This window comes from Cherax quadricarinatus, chromosome 50 (assembly GCF_038502225.1).
Source record: "Cherax quadricarinatus isolate ZL_2023a chromosome 50, ASM3850222v1, whole genome shotgun sequence".
Taxonomy (NCBI): Eukaryota; Metazoa; Arthropoda; class Malacostraca; order Decapoda; family Parastacidae; genus Cherax; species Cherax quadricarinatus.
In genome coordinates, this window is record NC_091341.1 from 6169716 (window position 1) to 6192118 (window position 22403).

The 22403-nt window shown below is 42.8% G+C and overlaps 1 long non-coding RNA gene across 1 annotated transcript in view; it reads right to left on the reverse strand.

The window, feature by feature from the left end:
- LOC138854126 (uncharacterized) overlaps nt 1-22403 on the reverse strand; it is a 178747-nt gene that overhangs the window by 27651 nt on the left and 128693 nt on the right. The window contains exon 2 of the long non-coding RNA XR_011393335.1: nt 15238-15293. This is a non-coding gene — a long non-coding RNA (uncharacterized lncRNA). The remainder of the gene's footprint in view (nt 1-15237; nt 15294-22403) is intronic.

Sequence of the window (22403 nt, forward strand, 5' to 3'; positions counted from 1 at the left end):
ATCTAATTGTAGTCTTTCCTGGTTCTCTCCTGTTTGCATTCTCATTAGTTTCACATCTGCGAACATGGACACCTCTGACCCTAATCTTCCATCATTTTGTTAACGTACAGAAGAAATAGCACTTGTCCCAGTACCTGTCTCTGAGGAACCCCTGCTGTTAAACACATGAAAATTCAAACGAATTCTTCCCGGACAAACACTGATTCTTTCATCTTTCGTAGTGCATTCCGTGTTACTGCTGTCTGCTTCTCTACATTTAATCCCAGTTTATGGTGCTGCACTGTATCAAAAGCGTTTTGACAGTTCAAAAATATACAGTCCTCTAATCTCAATCTCTCTCTCTCTCTCTCTCTCTCTCTCTCTCTCTCTCTCGTCTCACTTCTGCTGCCTAATCAAAAAACTTTAGTAGGTTTGTGTGAGATGATTTATAATATATAAAACTGTGATGATTGCTGTTTATGAACCGGCTATTTTTCTAGGTGCTGCATCACTTCTGATAATCTCGATGACCTTACCTATTATGTATGTCAGTAACGCTGACATGTAGTTTAATACCACCTGTCTGTCCCTTTTCTTATATTTCGGGATAACATCTGATGATGTCTGCACCTCCAGCAGTTGCCTTGAACAAGTTGACTTGTGTCTAGCGGCTTACACAGTGCTTCTGCTCCTTCTCTCGGAACCCACAAACATGTTATTTGGTGTCACTGCCTTCTAAATATCTAGATTGCTCAAGCATTTCTTCACTTCTGTCATGTGTATTGTGTCCAGTACTCGAAGGTACAGTCTCTTACTCTCTGGTAATGTGTCTAATTCCTCAGAGACAGCCTCCTTAAATCTTTTCTCACAGCTTGTCATAGACTTCCTGGATCATTTCTTTTGAGCTCTCCTCCTTACTTCCTTAACATTGTTACACGTTTCTTTGCTGTTGTCTTCTTTTTGATGTAGCCTTACAGAACCTTTGGTCCAGATTTGATTTTCGATGCTGTGTCACTTTAAAATTACCGTACGGGTTCCCTTCTTTCCCATGCATGTTCGTTTCCGGCTCTTCTGCTGACCTCGGTGTTATCCTGCTTTGTTTGGAATCGGTATTTTTCTTACTGCTGATGCTCTATCAGCTTTTGCCTCAGTACTCACCTATATGTACCCATCTGACTAACCTATACGTGACTACAGTGGTCGAGTCATTTCCTGGCCCTGCCTCTTCACTTGTCAATACTAGGTCCACTCTCTCCCGTCTTCAAGAGCCTTATTGTACCTCTTCTTGACGCTACGTATGGATCCTGTCTCTACTACTTCACTCTCCAGATTCTTCTACTTCCTGACAACCCTAAGGCTTAAGAAATACTTTCTAGTAACTGCGTGGGTATATGTGCGTGTATGAGAGAGAGAGAGAATGCTGGCTCACAGATGGCTCCAGCTTCATCCTGTTCCCTACTTGTATGTTTCATAACAATAAAATCCTTTCAAATGAGCTGATGTGGGTAACAGCTCTTAGCTTGTCAATAAATTTAAGAATCCTTAATTGTAAATAGCTTGTCAATAACGCTATGGATCCTTAACCTAACCTTGTCAAACCTTGTGTAGAGAGAGAGAGAGAGAGAGAGAGAGAGAGAGAGAGAGAGAGAGACTGACTTCGCCTAATTGCATATTGGAAACACCCAAGCAACAGCCGTGCTCGTGTTATTCTTGACTTCCACACCACAGGGCCGCTCTCCTTCATCCCATTAAATATGCAGTTTCTCCCAAGACGCTGCTGTGAGAGTGCCTTGCGGAGGTCTTTACCGCGAGGGTCTTCACCCTCTTCATTTGCGTTACTTTTGCAAGACCCCGTCGCGTCAGCTGTCCAATCAGGAGGGAGGGTGCTCCCTCCTCCACCAGACCACATAGTCTACTTCCTGGCTACACTTCATTTCACTCTCAAGGTTTCCTTCCCTCGTTTACTCCACCCTCGTTGGTTAACGAAGTTCCCCAGGTGGAAATTGCCTGGTGGCGGTAGGGAAGGTTGAGCAGGGAAGGTGAAGTGTTCCAGGCAGAGCCTCTTTACCTGGAAGCTGTCAAAGAGGATGTCAGACGGGAGATCTTGTGGTGCGTTGGGGTCAGGGAAGAAGTTCATCAGGTGGAAATTATCCAGAGGGGATTTGCTGGTCAGTGTGAAAAAAACATGAGAGTCAGGAAGAGACGGAAGTGGAAATACACTCGTACCAAAACAAACTTGTATTGGGAGAATGTTCGGCCTGCTAGAGCTTCATCAATAATAATAATAATAATAATAATAATAATAATAATAATAATAATATAATTTTTATTTTAAGTACATGTACAAGATACACAGGCCTAGCTGACATCAACGACATCAATGGCAAATTATGTCAGTTTTATCCCGAAGATGTGACCCACACCAGTCGACTAACACCCAGGTACCTATTTACTGACAGGTGAACAGGGACAGCAGGTGTCTTAAGGAAACGCGTCCCATTGTTTCCACCCGTACCGCGGATCGAACTGAGCTTTAATCCAGCAAAATATTCACTTGTTTGCTAGTTCAGCAACGTCTCTCTCCTCCTGTGTTGTCTGGAGTGAGCCATCAAGATCCCGGCGTAGGAGGTTCAAGGTACTCGGCCTCTAACTCTACATATTTTCTTTCCAGCAATTTGGTAAGATGGTATTTAATTTTTCAGGAGAAAATTGGAAACATTTCCTGGCGCGGTTCCTAAAAATAAAACTGCTGGGTGGAGCTTTTGGTCATTTGACAGAGGCCTTCCGCTGGCTTACCGAGTCAGTGGACGCAGTAAATGAAGAAAGCTGATCTCCCCGAACAACATAATCTCTGTTGAGAGTTTTGAGGGAATTTGTTAGGATTGTGTAATGTTTGTTGATTAGAGTGAGGGAACACTAGGGTAATGGAATTGTGTGACGTGAGAGTGGAGGTGGAAGTGGAGGGTGGAGGTGTAGGTGGACGGTGAAGGTGCAGTAGAAAGGTGCAGGTCGAAGGTGAGGGTGGAGGGGTAGGTGGACGGTGAAGGTGCAGGTGTAAGGTGAAGGTGTAAGATGAAGGTGGTAGGCGAAGGTACAGGTGAAGGTACAGGTGAAGGTGCAGGTGAGGGTGGAGGTGAAGATGGGGGAAGAAGGGGCAAGAGTGGAGGTGCAGGTGAGGAGTAATGAAAGTCATCAGTTACAATGATTATCATTATAATCAAAGAAAGCGCTAAACTGTCAAGTTACAATGAATTATTAATCTCCCACAATACACGAGATGGGGCAGTATGTCTGCTCCAGTGTTCGCCAGTCACCACCAGGAAAGGATTAGGAGAATAGTAGTAGCAGTGGCAACTGCATTACTACTAGTAGAAATAATAGTAATAAGAGAAGTAGCTATAATAGTAGTAGCAGCAGCAGCTGTTGTAATAATAATAGAAGTAGAAGCAAAAGTAGTAGTAGCATCAATAGCAGCAGCAGACGTAGCAGGAGCAGCAGCAGATGCAGCAGCAGTTAGATCATTATAAGTATGATGAGTCAACAGACAGATGTAGCCAACCATAACACTGGTCAACACAGTTTGAATGACAGACTGTGAAAAGGTTGGGAGGTAATAACAAAGAGAGGGCTCCCATGCAAGGCAGATTGTAACGAGGAGAAAGAAAAGAGCAAGAGAGAGAGGCAGACAAGGAGAGAGGGCAAGCTGGAGGAAACAGAGAAGACAGAGAGAGTAGAAAGCACTTCACTGTTTGTAGTAACACTGGTAGATAACGAGTTTCCTTGACAAGTTCCCTCCTACACGTAATTTATAATGGCCCGCAGACGTAATTTATAATGGCCCGCAGACGTAATTTATAATGGCCCGCAGACGTAATTTTCCCAAGCCATGTGTGGGATGAATCGAGGTCCACTTCATAAATTAATGTGGACTATTATGTGCGCAGCTTTACATACTGCTTTATGTAAAGCATGTTTTATCCCGGAGAAGGTCGAGTATTATTATGTGTGATGTGATATATGATTCTACATATGATATGTCTCATAAAATTCTAGTATGTAAGTCGAAAGTATTAAATATAATTTTAAGTCTCTCGTGAGATTAGTTTAGGTGATTATGTATATATATATATATATATATATATATATATACATATATATATATATACATATATATATATATAGATTATATATATATATATATATATATATATATTATGGGAACATAATTAGATATATATCATATACTAGGCATATAGATAATATATATATATAGGAGTATAAAAAATATCGTTAACCGGGGATCCACTGTATATATATATAGATATATATAAATATATATAGATATATATAGATATATATAAATATATATAGATATATATAGATATATATATATATATATATATATATATATATATATATATATATATATATATATATACACACACACACAAACACACACACACACACACACACACACACACACACACACACACACACACACACACACACACACACACACACACACACGAGTCGTGCCGACTTTGGCTTGAATAGCAACGCTCATCTTGCCGAGTAAGGCAAGCGAAAATGTGTGCATGCAGTAAATTCACAAAAATCATTCTGAACCTAACGAAAATTATATATTTCATTGTGTTTATTTATTATTAAATTATTGTAAACTTATCTAAAATAAATTTATTTGGATTAAGCTAAATAAATTGCGCTTGTTAAAATAAGGTTAGGTAAGTTTTCTAAGGTGCTTTTGGTACAAAATTATTAATTTTTACATTAACATAATGAAAAATTCATATCTTTAATAGTATAAAAGAAAATTTTAGAAAAGACTTAATTTTAAACGAGTTCTTGCTAATTGACCAATTTTGCCTATTCGGCACGACATGCATGCATACATATGTACATTTGTAGGTGTATGTATGTACATGTATATGTTTATGTATCCGAGTCTTATGTATGAACGATGAAATCAACATCGCCAGTAATTTCCTTATGTTGATAGTGGCAGTAATTGACTTGAGACAGTATACCAGTATAGGAACATCAGCGGGTCACACGAGGTATAGCGGAGTATCCCATGTGGAAACTAAGAGCGGAGCTGTCCTGCTTTTCCAGCCTGGCAACTGAACATTATAGCAGATAATTATGGTAGTGTGAAAGGTATGGGATTTTGCTGGAGTATTGTGTTACCTCTTCATGTTATAAGGGGGTTTACAGGGTAAAAAGTATGGGAGACTTGTGACAGGGGAGGGTAGAGATGGAAGGGGTGAAAGTGCAGGGAGGGAAGGAGAGGATTGTAGGATTAGGAGGAGGATGCAGGTGGGGAGAGCAAGGGTCACGATGGAGGCTCAGGTGGGAGGAGAAAAGGGTAGGAAGTTAGGGTGGAGGTGTAGGGGTGATGATGGAGATTCATCTGGGGAGAAGAAAGGGAGAGGAGTGTATGGGAAGAAAGGGTGAATATACAATCCATCCAGTGGAGAACCAAGGACAAAGGGGATCCATGAACCATATTAGGGTTGGCCATCAGAGTAGCATACGCACTGTAGTACAGTGATGCACCACACTCACTGTAGTGCAATGATGCACCACACTGTAGTACAATGATGCACCACACTGTAGTACAATGATGCACCACACTCACTGTAGTACAGTGATGCACCACACTGTAGTACAATGATGCACCACACTCACTGTAGTACAGTGATGCACCACACTGTAGTACAATGATGCACCACACTCACTGTAGTACAGTGATGCACCACACTCACTGTAGTACAGTGATGCACCACACTCACTGTAGTACAGAGATGCACCACACTCACTGTAGTACAATGATGCACCACTCACTGTAGTACAGTGATGCACCACACTGTAGTACAATGATGCACCACACTCACTGTAGTACAGTGATGCACCACACTCACTGTAGTACAATGATGCACCACACTCACTGTAGTACAGAGATGCGCCACACTCACTGTAGTACAGAGATGCACCACACTCACTGTAGTACAGTGATGCACCACACTCACTGTAGTACAGAGATGCACCACACTCACTGTAGTACAGTGATGCACCACACTCACTGTAGTACAGAGATGCACCACACTCACTGTAGTACAGAGATGCACCACACTCACTGTAGTACAGAGATGCACCACACTCACTGTAGTACAGTGGTGCACCACACACTGTAGTAGAGTGATGCACCACACACTGTAGTACAGTGATGCACCACACTCACTGTAGTACAGTGATGCACCACACCCACTGTAGTACAGTGATGCACCACACTCACTGTAGTACAGTGATGCAACACACTCACTGTAGTACAGTGATGCACCACACTCACTGTAGTACAGTGATGCACCACACTCACTGTAGTACAGTGATGCACCACACTCACTGTAGTACAGTGATGCACCACACTCACTGTAGTACAGTGATGCACCACTCACTGTAGTACAGTGATGCACCACACCCACTGTAGTACAGTGATGCACCACACCCACTGTAGTACAGTGATGCACCACTCACTGTAGTACAGTGATGCACCACTCACTGTAGTACAGTGATGCACCACTCACTGTAGTACAGTGATGCACCACACCCACTGTAGTACAGTGATGCACCACACCCACTGTAGTACAGTGATGCACCACACTCACTGTAGTACAATGATGCACCACACTCACTGTAGTACAGAGATGCACCACACTCACTGTAGTACAGAGATGCACCACACTCACTGTAGTACAGTGATGCACCACACTGTAGTACAGAGATGCACCACACTCACTGTAGTACAGAGATGCACCACACTCACTGTAGTACAGTGATGCACCACACTCACTGTAGTACAGAGATGCACCACACTCACTGTAGTACAGTGATGCACCACACTCACTGTAGTACAGTGATGCACCACACTCACTGTAGTACAGTGATGCACCACCCACTGTAGTACAGTGATGCACCACACCCACTGTAGTACAGTGATGCACCACTCACTGTAGTACAGTGATGCACCACTCACTGTAGTACAGTGATGCACCACTCACTGTAGTACAGTGATGCACCACACTCACTGTAGTACAGTGATGCACCACACTCACTGTAGTACAGTGATGCACCACACTCACTGTAGTACAGTGATGCACCACTCACTGTAGTACAGTGATGCACCACACTCGCTGTAGTACAGTGATGCACCACACTCACTGTAGTACAGTGATGCACCACTCACTATAGTACAGTGATGCACCACTCACTGTAGTACAGTGATGCACCACACCCACTGTAGTACAGTGATGCACCACTCACTGTAGTACAGTGATGCACCACACTGTAGAACAGTGATGCACCACACTCACTGTGGAACAGTGATGCACCACACTCACTGTAGAACAGTGATGCACCACACTCACTGTAGTACAGTGATGCACCACACTCACTGTAGTACAGTGATGCACCACACTCACTGTAGTACAGTGATGCACCACACACTGTAGTACAGTGATGCACCACACTGTAGTACAGTGATGCACCACACTGTAGAACAGTGATGCACCACACTGTAGAACAGTGAGGCACCACACTCACTGTAGTACAGTGATGCACCACACTGTAGAACAGTGATGCACCACACTCACTGTAGTACAGTGATGCACCACACTCACTGTAGTACAGTGATGCACCACACTCACTGTAGTACAGTGATGCACCACACTCACTGTAGTACAGTGATGCACCACACTCACTGTACAGTGATGCACCACACCCACTGTAGTACAGTGATGCACCACACTCACTGTAGAACAGTGATGCACCACACTGTAGTACAGTGATGCACCACACTGTAGTACAGTGATGCACCACTCACTGTAGTACAGTGATGCACCACTCACTGTAGTACAGTGATGCACCACTCACTGTAGTACAGTGATGCACCACTCACTGTAGTACAGTGATGCACCACACTCACTGTAGCACAGTGATGGACCACATCCTTTGGTACAGTGATGTACCACAGCCTGTGGTACAGTGATGGATCACACCCTATGGTACAGTGATGGATCACACCCTATGGTACAGTGATGGATCACACCCTATGGTACAGTGATGGATCACACTGTAGTGCAATGATGGACCACACTGCAGTGCAGTGATGGACCACACTGCAGTGCAGTGATGGATCACACTGTAGTGCAATGATGGACCACACTGCAGTGCAGTGATGGACCACACTGCAGTGCAGTGATGGACCACACTGCAGTGCAGTGATGGACCACACTGCAGTGCAGTGATGGACCACGGCAATGAGTTTACACAGCCCACTGAATTGTTACATAGACAAGCTAGTTTTTATACGTACAAGTATACATACAGTATGTGTATACAGTGTGAACACATTCTGTTTTACCCGAATGCCATCCGGTCACAGAGATAACAGGTAACACGTGAAGGAGATAACATTTTACGTGAAGAGATAACAGGTAACACGTGATGATAACAAGTAACATGTGAAAAAAGATAACAGGTAACATGTGAAAAAAGATAACAGGTAACATGTGAAGATAACAGGTAACATGTGAAGATAACAGGTAATGTGAAGATGACAGGTAATGTGAAGATGACAGGTAATGTGAAGATGACAGGTAATGTGAAGATGACGGGTAATGTGAAGATGACGGGTATTGTGAAGATGGCAGGTAATGTGAAGATGACAGGTAATGTGAAGATGGCAGGTAATGTGAAGATGACAGGTAATGTGAAGATGACAGGTAATGTGAAGATGGCAGGTAATGTGAAGATGACAGGTAATGTGAAGATGACAGGTAATGTGAAGATGACAGGTAATGTGAAGATGGCAGGTAATGTGAAGATGACAGGTAATGTGAAGATGACAGGTAATGTGAAGATGACAGGTAATGTGAAGATGACAGGTAATGCGAAGATGACAGGTAATGCGAAGATGACAGGTAATGCGAAGATGACAGGTAATGCGAAGATGACAGGTAATGTGAAGATGACAGGTAATGTGAAGATGACAGGTAATGTGAAGATGACAGGTAATGTGAAGATGACAGGTAATGCGAAGATGACAGGTAATGCGAAGATGACGGGTAATGCGAAGATGACAGGTAATGCGAAGATGACAGGTAATGTGAAGATGACAGGTAATGTGAAGATGACAGGTAATGCGAAGATGACAGGTAATGTGAAGATGACAGGTAATGCGAAGATGACAGGTAATGTGAAGATGACAGGTAATGTGAAGATGACAGGTAATGTGAAGATGACAGGTAATGTGAAGATGACAGGTAATGTGAAGATGACAGGTAATGTGAAGATGACAGGTAATGTGAAGATGACAGGTAACGTGAAGATGACAGGTAACGTGAAGATGACAGGTAATGTGAAGATGACAGGTAATGTGAAGATGACGGGTAATGTGAAGATGACAGGTAATGTGAAGATGACAGGTAATGTGAAGATGACAGGTAATGTGAAGATGACAGATAACGTGAAGATGACAGGTAATGTGAAGATGACAGGTAATGCGAAGATGACAGGTAATGTGAAGATAACAGGTAACATGAAGATGACAGGTAATGTGAAGATAACAGGTAACATATGAAGATCACAGGTAATGTGAAGATGACAGGTAATGTGAAGATGACAGGTAATGTGAAGATGACAGGTAATGTGAAGATGACAGGTAATGTGAAGATGACAGGTAATGTGAAGATGACAGGTAATGTGAAGATGACAGGTAATGTGAAGATGACAGGTAATGTGAAGATGACAGGTAATGTGAAGATGACAGGTAATGTGAAGATGACAGGTAATGTGAAGATGACAGGTAATGTGAAGATGACAGGTAATGTGAAGATGACAGGTAAGACAGGTAATGTGAAGATGACAGGTAATGTGAAGATGACAGGTAATGTGAAGATGACAGGTAATGTGAAGATGACAGGTAATGTGAAGACGACAGGTAATGTGAAGACGACAGGTAACGTGAAGATGACAGGTAACGTGAAGACGACAGGTAACGTGAAGATGACAGGTAACGTGAAGATGACAGGTAACGTGAAGATGACAGGTAACGTGAAGATGACAGGTAACGTGAAGATGACAGGTAACGTGAAGATGACAGGTAACGTGAAGATGACAGGTAACGTGAAGATGACAGGTAATGTGAAGAAAGATAATAGAACAATACAATCCTAGAACGACTTTTCACAATGAAATAACAGAACTGAACAGCGTCATCCTCTGAACGTTGTCATAGTATGAACGGCGTCCTTGTGTGAACGACAACGTGTGAACGACATCGTGTGAACGGCATCATCGTGTGAAGGACGTCGTGTGAACGGCATCGTGTGAACGACATCGTGTGAACGGCATCATCGTGTGAACGATATCATCGTGTGAACGATATCATCGTGTGAACGGCATCATCGTGTGAACGACATCGTATGAAGGACATCATTGTGTGAACGACATCATGAACATCGTCATCGTGTAATTCGCATTATCATGTTAATGGCTTATGTGAACGGTATCGCACGAACAGCATCATGTGAACGGTATCGCACGAACAGCATCATGTGAACGGTATCGCACGAACAGCATCATGTGAACGGTATTGCACGAACAGCATCATGCGAACGGTATCCTGTGAACCGCATCATGTGAACGACGGTATCCTGTGAACAGCATCATGTGAACGACGGTATCCTGTGAACAGCATCATGTGAACGACGGTATTCTGTGAACAGCATCATGTGAACGACGGTATTCTTTGAACAGCATCATGTGAACGATGGTATTCTGTGAACAGTATCATGTGAACGACGGTATTCTGTGAACAGCATCATGTGAACGACGGTATTTTGTGAACAGCATCATGTGAACGACGGTATTATGTGAACAGCATCATGTGAACGACGGTATTATGTGAACAGCATCATGTGAACGACGGTATTTTGTGAACAGCATCATGTGAACGACGGTATTATGTGAACATGTGAACGACGGTATTCTGTAAACAGCATCATGTGAACGACGGTATCCTGTGAACAGTATGTGAATGGTATCCTGTGAACCGCATCATGTGAACGACGGTATCCTGTGAACAGCATCATGTGAACGACGGTATCAGTATCATGTGAATCCTGTGAACGACGGTATCCTGTGAACCGCATCATTTGAACGACGGTATCCTGTGAACAGCATCATGTGAACGACGGTATCCTGTGAACAGTATCATGTGAACGGTATCCTGTGAACGACGGTATCCTGTGAACCGCATCATTTGAACGACGGTATCCTGTGAACAGCATCATGTGAACGACGGTATCCTGTGAACAGCATCATGTGAACGACAGTATCCTGTGAACAGCATCATGTGAGCAACGGTATTCTGTGAACAGCATCATGTTAGCGACGGTATTCTGTGAACAGCATCATGTGAACGACGGTATTCTGTGAACAGCATCATGTGAACGACGGTATTCTGTGAACAGCATCATGTGAACGACGGTATTCTGTGAACAGCATCATGTTAACGACGGTATTCTGTGAACAGCATCATGTGAACGACGGTATTCTTTGAACAGCATCATGTGAACGACGGTATTCTGTGAACAGCATCATGTGAACGACGGTATTTTGTGAACAGCATCATGTGAACGACGGTATTATGTGAACAGCATCATGTGAACGACGGTATTTTGTGAACAGCATCATGTGAACGACGGTATTATGTGAACAGCATCATGTGAACGACGGTATTCTGTAAACAGCATCATGTGAACGACGGTATCCTGTGAACAGCATCATGTGAACGACGGTATCCTGTGAACAGCATCATGTGAACGACGGTATCCTATGAACAGCATCATATGAACGGTATCCTGTGAACAGCATCATGTGAACGACGGTATCCTGTGAACAGTATCATGTGAACGGTATCCTGTGAACAGCATCATGTGAACGACGGTATCCTGTGAACAGCATCATGTGAACGACGGTATCCTGTGAACAGCATCATGTGAACGACGGTATCCTGTGAACAGCATCATGTGAACGACGGTATCCTGTGAACAGCATCATGTGAACGACGGTATTCTGTGAATAGCATCATGTGAACGGTATCCTATGAACAGCATCATGTGAACGGCTTCGTCGCATGAACGGCATAACCTGAACTGAATCATGGGAACACAGGGTGGGTGGAGGGAACGGCAGGGTGAGTGGAGGGATCAGCAGGGTGAGTGGAGGGAACGACAGGGTGAGTGGAGGGAACGGCAGGGTGAGTGGAGGGAACGGCAGGGTGAGTGAAAGGAACAGCAGGGTGAGTGGAGGGAACGGCAGGGTGAGTGGAGGGAACAGCAGGGTATGTGGGTGTAGATAACAGCAGGGTGGGCGATTGTAGGTAACAGCAGGGTGGGTGGTTGTAGGTAACACCTGGGTGGGTGGGTGGAGGTAACACCTGGGTGGGTAGGTGGAGGTAACAAGTGAAAGGGAAGAGATAGCAGTAGGGTGGGTGGAGGTAAGAGCACGATGGGTGGGTAAGTGTAACAGGGTGAGAAGGTTGGTGGGTGGGAGGGTTGGAGGGTGTGTGTAGATAACGGAGTGAGCAGAGGTAACATCAGGGTGAGTGAACAAAGGTTACACTAGGGTGAGTGGGCGGGGTTAACAGCAGGTTGGGTGAGTGGGCGGGGTTAACAGCAGGTTGGGTGAGTGGGCGGGGTTCATATAGGGGTTGGGTGAGGTTAACAGACATCTGGGTGAGTTAGGTGAACGACAGGTAGCTGGACTGTGTGAACGGCTGTGTACGTGAGGTGAACGGCAGTGTGGGTGAGGTGAACTGCAGTGTGGGTGAGCGAGATGAATAGCAGTGTGGATGAGTGAAGTGAATGGCAATATGGGTGTGCTGAACGGTAGTGTGGATCAGCTGAACGGTAGTTTGGACGTGGTGAAGGGCACTGTCTGTGAAGTGAACGGCAGTGTGGGCGAGGTGAACGGTAGAGCACAGTCCTGTCTCTGGTTGCAGGTAATCGTGTTTCCTGCCCTTAGACAGCCGTGAATATTACCTGTCAAGCCTTGCCCAACACCGTGGTGGCTGTTACCAGCCGGTCTACACCTGTCATGCCTGTCAAGAACAGTAATATACATCTGTCTGTATCATTCCACCGCGCACACACACACACACACACACACACACACACACACACACACACACACACACACACACACACACACACACGAAACCACCTGTCTAAAACTTGCAGATGGTGAGAAGAGTAAAGCAAAAGGCTCTCGCCTTGCACTTCACTCTTGTCAGGTCTTTATCCAGGATGCGATCCACAGCAGTTAACTAACACCTAGATATCTAGGTACACATGTGCAGCTAGCTACCTTTGCTCCTGGATGTTTCGCATACACAATGGGCTTCATCGGTCGAGTGCTCGGATGGAGAGTGTGGAGAGAGAAGCAGGGGTGAGGTAAATGGTGTGATCACTCCATCAACCTTGGGATGCTTTGGGGTGGTCAGTCCCTCAACTGCACGAACGCTGTATTCAAGACCATGCAGTTGAACACATCCACACACACCCACCACGTACACACACACACACACACACACACACACACACACACACACACACAGTGAAGAGGCGGGGCCAGGAGCTGTGAATCGACCCTTGCAACCACAACTAGGCGAGTACAGCTAGGCGATTACACACACATCAGAAAGGGAACCTCAGTCAACCAGGCTTTTTGGCAGTCAGAACTGCTCAGATCGAATCACCGACCTACCCAAGAAAGTCGGTAAACAGATAGCAAACAGCTACACGCGTTCGTCTACAATAGCTGACACCTCCTACGATCCCTTGAGGATGGAGGTGGTGCCTCCGGTTTCAAGACGACCCAGAAGATTAAGAAAAATAGGGACCTAGAAGCGTACCAGGGAGGATGATTGTCTCTCTTTTCATGTGTGCATGGAATGAATTTATTGCATACACTATATTCATATTTATTCCCCTACATTCCTCCTACCTCGCCATCCTTCCTCTTGTTTCATTATTATCAATTATTAATAACTAAAAAAAATAATTGAAATGCTCTTCAAAAGCCTTAGCGTGAGTACCATCAAATAGAATTCTGTTACATTAAATGGAAGAAAATAATTTGTATAAAGTTAATTTAGGAAAGAGGGAGGGATAGAGGGAGGGAGTGGGAGGGATAGAGGGAGAGGGAGGGAGTGGGAGGGATAGTGGGAGGGATAGAGGGAGGGAGTGGGAGGGATAGAGGGAGGGAGAGAGGGAGGGAGTGGGAGGGATAGAGGGAGTGGGAGGGAGTGGGAGGGATAGAGGGAGGGAGTGGGAGGGAGTGGGAGGGATAGAGGGAGGGAGAGTGGAAGGGATAGAGGGAGGGAGAGAGGGAGGGAGTGGGAGGGGGAGAGGGATGGAGGGGAGAGAGAGAGAGGGAGTGGGAGGAAGAGAGAGAGGGAGTGGGAGAGAGGGAGGGAGTGGGAGGGATAGAGGGAGGGAGAGAGGGAGGGATAGAGGGAGGGAGTGGGAGGGAGTGGGAGGGATAGAGGGAGGGAGAGAGGGAGGGAGTGGGAGGGATAGAGGGATGGAGGGGGAGGGATGGAGGGGGAGGGAGAGAGGGAGTGGGAGGGATAGAGGGAGGGAGGGGGAGGGAGAGAGAGGGAGGGGGAGGGAGAGAGGGAGGGAGGGGGAGGGAGAGAGAGGGAGGGGGAGGGAGAGAGGGAGGGAGGGGGAGGGAGAGAGAGGGAAAGAGAGAGAAAGAGAGAAAGAAAGAGACAGAAACAGAGAGAGAGAGATTCACATACATTGACATACAGAAACTCATGTGCAACACTTGGGTATCTTCAATAAGGAAACGTTTCGCCACACAGTGGCTTCATCAATCCATACAAGAAGAATCGTGAAGAACAGGAGTAGTTTGAGGTAATTAGTCCCTCAGCCTTGAGTCGATGTAATCAGTCCATCAATCTGATGAAGTCACTGTGTGGCGAAACGTTTCCTCATTAAAGATACCCAAGTGTTTCACATGTGTCTAATATATCAACTTGTCGGTTCTCTAAACCATTCATCTACAATACAGAAACCCGCCATAGAGACAAACACACACACACACACACACACACACACACACACACACACACACACACACACACACACACAGGCAATTACACAGCCTTACCTGGATTATTAAGAGACGTCATCCATCACAGCTCGGGAAAAGATTGGCACTTCTTCCTGTTCGAAGTGAAGGGAGAAGAGAGATACGCATGATGAGTGTTTAAGAAAACTGAAAAACCAGCATTGATTTTTAGCATATATAAGTGTTATATATATTTTTAATTTTAAAAGTGAAAGACAACGTCATGGCATTGGTTAGAATATCCCAGACAGCAATTAGTACAAATTTAACTTTACGAACGAAAAGAAAATGAAGGGAAGAAATATTAATACCTGGAGAAACGTTGGTAAGGCAGGAAGGACTGACAAAAAAATTAAATAAGCAAAATGTAAATTTTGGAAACTAAATAGAAATGGTGATATGATTTATACAGCACTGAAAGAGCCAACACAAAGATGGATCAGGAATTAGTGAAAAAAAAATAATGATAGAGCGAAGGAAATAAAAGCCTTGAATGAGTATAACACAAAACTAGAAAACAATTACGCATGAATAATGAAGAAAATACGGAACTAGTTCAACAGGTGCAGCTAGCTAAGAATATAACTGGCTGCGTGAACAAAAGCTTCAAAAAGATTAAAGGGTTAGAAGAATATCAAACTAAAAGAGAGAATACATTTGCTGAAGCAATAAAATAGCTGGAATTGGCTAAGTAAATTACAGCTAGAAATAACTAATTCTAACGTTTCTGTCTATTTAGCAGCAGAAACCAAATCGAGAACACAGACAGAAAAGAGGAAAAGAGTACTGGTAAGACAACATAACGCTTTAGAGAATTCAGGCAATCGAGAACATATACAAGGATAAAAATAAACTGGAAAATATGAGAAATATAAGAACAAACCGCTGAGTAACATTCACTCAGGCTTAGCATAAGGAATAATTGCTAATGAGTGATTATAAAACTGGTACAACACATGTGCAACAATTAGGTATCTTTATTCCGGAACATTACGCCTACACAGTAGGCTTCTTCAGGATTATTTACTGATCACATCATCTTTACATCTCTACCGCCTCTGTATTCGACTGATGAGGCCTATGTAGGTGAAACGTTTCGGAATAGATACCTAACTGTTGCACAAGTTATTTATCAATTGCTAATGAGAATAAGGAAACTGGAAGACTTCGTGGATATATGAATTAAACAAGACATTTCGAAGAAAGACGTGGTAAAAATTAAAGGCTTTGCAAACAATGAGGGGATTTAATTAGGATATATTGGAGGAAGAGGTAAAAATTTTTCAAAGTAAACCAAAACGAATGAAAAAGGGAAAAAGTGAAACAAACACAATTCCAAAATTTTACATACTAACAAAAATAGTAAGTTAAAAAAAAGGCTAAGAGAAAAATATTGACTAACTGAAAATAACTCGAAAAAAATATCTTCCATAGAAGAGACGAAGAAAGAAAGAAGAGCGAGGCATTGACTATATTGATAAAATAAAATATCACAAGTTACTGAAATAAAAAGCCTAAGCACAAACAATGTCAAAATTGCAGACACAGAAATGTAAAATAAAGATGGGAAACTCCTGATAATACATACAACTCATCACTAATAAATGTTTAGGAGGGAGAGGAATTCTGCAAGGTTAGTGAGGGATTAAATCAGATTCTTAGGAAACTATTAATGAAAAATGGGCTCTGGTGGCCTGGTGGTTAACGCTCTCGCTTCACACGGCGAGGGCCTGGGTTCGATTCCCAGCCAGAGTAGAAACATTGGACGTGTTTCTTTCCACCTGTTGTCTATGTTCCCCATCAGTAAAATGGGTACCTGGGTGTTAGTCGACTAGTGTGGGTCGCATCCTGGGACACTGACCTAAGGAGGCCTGGTCACAGACCGGGCCGCGGGGGCGTTGACCCCCGGAACTCTCCAGGTAAACTCTCCAGGTAAATAAGACATGGCTAAGGTTGTAAACCAACAGTCAACAGTATTCCTTAATGTAATGGTGTTTTTTTTTTTTTTGTTTTTTTGTTTTTATGTACGAACATATTAGTGAAGTTATGTGAGACAGTAGACAAGAATAAGATGGAACTAAGTCATTTATTCAAGTTTGTCAATTAAAAGACTAAACTTTATAAAGCCTCGCAGACTTTATCAAATTCAATGAAGTTGAGTAGTAATGTGTGAGGTATTACATAGAAATTCCCAGCGTGTGTTTATAATGTAAAATATTATAAATGTTGCAAACAGTAAAAGGAGTAAACAAAGTATTACCGGATCCTGACGAGAGATAATATCAACAGATAACAGTATGGATGCAAAAGAATGTAAATATGAACTGTGGTGTGAATATAGTAACGGTATACAATAATGACAAGTAGATGAGACACGTGTGCAACAGTCAGGCATCTTTACTACCAAACTTTTCGCCTACAACAGCAGCCTTCATCAGTCGAGTACAGAGGTTGCAAATGTGAAGACGGCAGAAGTGGAGATAAATGATGAGATCAGTCGAACACCAGAATAATACTGCCAAAACAAAGCGCTAAACCCACAAGGGTCTTATAGCTATCTGTTTTGATTTTCTTTAAGATTTTTTTTTTTTACAAGGCAAACTGGCAGACAATTGTAAGATAATGCACATTGTGCAAATATTTAAAGACAGTTAACAACGAAGATATCATAAATTCTACACCTGTTTTGCTGACAAGTATTGCAAAATGATTATCAAATGGTATACAATACCGACAGATTGGTAGACAAGACACATAGGCAACATTTAGGCAACTTTATTTCGAAACGTTTCGCCTACACAGTAGGCTTCTTCAGTCGAGTACAGAAATCTAATTTCTGTACTCGACTGAAGAAGCCTACTGTGTAGGCGAAACGTTTCGAAATAAAGCTGCCTAAACATTGCAAAATATATTGGAAAGAAGAACCGGTTTTTGTTTTGCAAATTCCTGTAAACAAAATCCATTAAGTTATTGTAACAGCCACAGAATTTTTTAAGAAAGAATATTTTAAGAAAGAAAATAATGATGGGCTGTATATATCTAGATTTAAAAACGTTTTAAGTAGAAAACTGCAAATCGTAGACGGAAAGAGGTAAATTGTGACAATGGATATGCACTTTCTGTCCGAGAGAAAAATGCAGGTCATAATAGTAAAAATGCAGGTCATAATAGTAAAAATGCAGGTCATAATAGTAAAAATGCAGGCCATAATAGTAAAAATGCAGGTCATAATAGTAAAAATGCAGGTCATAATATCATGTGGGAGTTCGACACGTGAATTAGGTAAGAAATACTCACGTAGGCTGGTATTACGTATAATTACAGATAAGGTGGATAACGCCCTTACAGCCGTGACCTGCCTCCTTGCTCACTCTCGTATAACTGACTGACTGGCCGCCCGTACCCATATGTGAGAGGGTCTTTGAATAATGCCAGGTCAGCGCAATGAGTTCAGATAGTGACTCAGGCAGAGACGGTTGGTCGTGAGTCAACTGGCACAGTGGTTACTGGTAACTGGTTACTACTACTGAGAGCTCGGCGACGCTAACGTATGTCGTCCCGACATACAACTAATACAAACTAGAGATGGCAGGTATACGGCTTGGGCTGATTCTATACAATGTCAAAGTACACAACAATTAAACATTATAACATACATAAGTAGAACATTGGAATGGAAGCTTACGTGACTGAAACTGTAATGCAATACAAGGTATACTATAGTACAACTTAAAACTCAACAAATGAACAACGAACTCAACGTTGAGATTACAAGTGATAAAAAAAAATTTTGATCGATCGATCTGTATTCATGTGATCTACGGATTCTGAGGAAGGAATATATATACAAAGAAAGAGTGTTTAACAGAAAGGCAGATTCGGTGCACTCAAATCTAGACTGTTAACTCTCAGAATGCGGAGAGAACATGAACACAAAAAAAAAATTCTTGAATACTGATAAGTTGATACTGTAATTATTCATCTATACAGGTTATTTACATTTAACCCCAACTCTGCTAGGGTGAGATTGACATATGCAGAATGGGTGTCATCTCTGGGAGGATCAAACTCTGTAGCATTGGCTAACTCATGCTGTATTTGAGGCAAATCTGAATTGGAAGTTACAAATGATATTTGAGGATTTCTCAATACCTGTCGTGTACGTAGGGAATAACGACATTCAGGTTGATCGTCTGACTGAGTATCAGAGGAAGAGAGTACAGGATCAGGAGGATTGTCAGAGTCTGTCACTTTAGTCTGGGTTGGAACATCATTATCATCACATACTAACTTCATATGATCTAAATGCGATTCTTTATACTGACCAGTACTAATCTCTCTAACCTTATACTTATTACCAGTGATATGTTCAACTACTCGATAAGGACCAACAAACTTTTGATCAAGCTTTGGCATTGCAGACGTTTTGTTAAAGTTAATCAGCATAACTCTCGAACCTACTTTGATTTTGGATGGCTTTGCTCGAGTGTTTGCGACTCTTGTAAATTCAGCTGTTGATTTATGAAGTGTTTCACGGATTCTTCTAAAAACACTTTGAGCTAAGCTGGTACGAGTTGCTATGAAATCATCAGGGTTGTAATTTGGTTTCGGATTAGAATATAACAACTCATAAGGCAAACGTTTATCTACACCATACAATGCATAATGTGGAGTGTCACCTATAGAAACATTGTAAGCAGAATTTATAGCACACTGCACATCAGGTATAACTTCATCCCAAGTTTCACTGTTGGGATTGATAGTGGCTCTCAAGACATCAAGTACTTTCTTATTGGTTCGTTCCGCTAACCCATTGCTGGCAGGATGATGAGGAACAATGGTGGATTTAGAGATCTTGTACAAGGTACACAAATTTTCAAGAATCTCATTACAGAATTCACCTCCATTATCTGTTACTAGGGACTTAGGAGTGGTATGCCTGCAGATAATGCGTTCTTTAAACGCTTTAGCTACTGTCTCGGCAGTCTTATCTGCAATAGGAACTAACTCACAATATCTGGTGAAATGGTCTACCATAACACACAGATGTTTGTTACCTTGGAGGGAACATTGGAAATTAGTTAACAAATCTAGTGCAACTCTTTCCCACGGTTCACTAGTAGTTGGATACACTTGGATTGGATTAGGACCATTAGCATTGCCTTTATGTTGCATGCAGACACTACATTTCTTAACATACTCAGAAATATCAGTTGCCATACGAGGCCAAAAATATTTCAATCTGGCTTGTTTTACTGAACGATCCATACCAGGGTGTGCAACACCTGGTACATCGTGAACTAGCTGTAAGGCTACATTCACTAGTGACTGTGGAATTACTAACTGGTATACTCTTCTGCTAGGAGTACCCAACTCGGCTGTTCGATACAGTAATTCTTGGTTCATGACAAAGTCACTGATGGGTGCTGGTGGCTTCACAGTCAGAATAAGATCTTCCTGGAGCAGGAATCGAATCACACCAGACCACATGGGATCTGTTCGTTGAGCATTCTTTACATCTTCAGCACTAAATGGAGGGTCTGCAGTTACTATACTAACATGTCGCGATAAGGCATCTGCGACTACATTTGACTTGCCAGGTAAATGCTCAAAGGTGGGATTGAACTCTTGGATAGTCAAGGTCCATCTGGCTAACCTTCCAGTAGGTTGTTTGTTCTGGAATAAGGGTATCAGTGGAGCATGGTCTGTCAAGACATGAACAGAGTACTGATAAATAATGTCTCGGAAGTGCTTTAAAGACCATACTATTGCTAAAGCTTCTTGCTCAGTTACTGTATAATTACGTTCAGCCTTCGTAAGGACTCGGCTAGCAAATGCAACTGCGTTGTACTTGCCATCGGTCTTCTGAGCTAGTACGGCACCTATGCCAATTGAACTAGCATCAGTTGTCAGATAGAAGGGCTTAGAAAAATCTGGAAATTTCAAAATTGGAGCAGATGTTAGCTTTTCTTTTAGAGTTTGGAATGCTCTTTCTTGACGGAAGGTCCAAACAAAAGGAGCATCTTTCTTAAGCAACTCAGTTAGAGGAGCAGCTATGGAAGAAAAATTGGCAATGAAAGATCTATAAAAACCTGCTAAGCCCACAAAGGATCTTACGGCATCAGCAGTTTTGGGAGTTGGAAAATTTAGTACTGCAGTTACTTTACTTCGGTCAGTCGTAACCCCTCTAGGAGTGACTACATGACCAAGAAACTTAATTTCTGATCTGAAAAATTGACATTTAGACAGTTTGATCTTTAAATTGGCTTCTTCAAGCTTACCAAGAACTACATCAAGTCTTTTCAAGTGTGTATCCACGTCTTTAGACATGACGATTACGTCATCTAAGTACACCATAAGTGCATTACCTATGAGACCTCTAAAGATATTAGTCATGAGCCTTGAGAACGTGATAGGGGAAGATCGTAATCCAAACGCCATACGGAGGAAGTGATAATGACCTGTAGGAGTGGAGAATGCAGTTAGCTCTTGGCTGTCCTCGTGAAGAGGGACTTGCCAAAACCCTTGTAACAAATCTAGGGTTGAAAAGACTTTGTTATCTCCGATATTACGTAAAAGATCACCCAGTACAGGGAGTGGAAAGCCATCTGGAATGGTTTTCGCGTTTAACTTCCTAAAGTCAATTACTGGGCGCCAAGTACCATCCTTCTTAGGTACTAGTATCAAGGGTGCATTCCAAGGGGAATTGCTAGGTGCAATAACTCCATCATCAAGCATTTGATTGATCAATTCTTCTGCGACAGCAACTTGTGAATGAGGCATTCTGTACGCAGGTATGTAGATAGGTCTAGTACCAGGTTCAAGTGGAATACGATGGGACAATAAGTTCGTTATACCCATCTTCTCACCTGGTAAAGCAATGGCTTTACGACGTTTGTTCAACAGAGTCAACAAACGCTTGACTTCATCTGGGAAGTCAGTGGGAGCTAAGTCTTTCTCCTCAACTGGTGGAACAGATTGATCCAGTGAAGTGGATGAGGTCTCCTCGGCAGAAATAGCACCGACCCACTGGTCAGGTGACAACTCATCCTCTACCTGAACAGGGTAAGGATAGTGAACAAGGTCAACAAGATTGGTATTTGCTCTGAGGCGAACACTGTGACCAGAAGTGTTGGCCAGGAAGAAATGGATCTTACTATCTCTTACAACATGTAAGGATGGTTCAACAAATAGACCTTTTACTT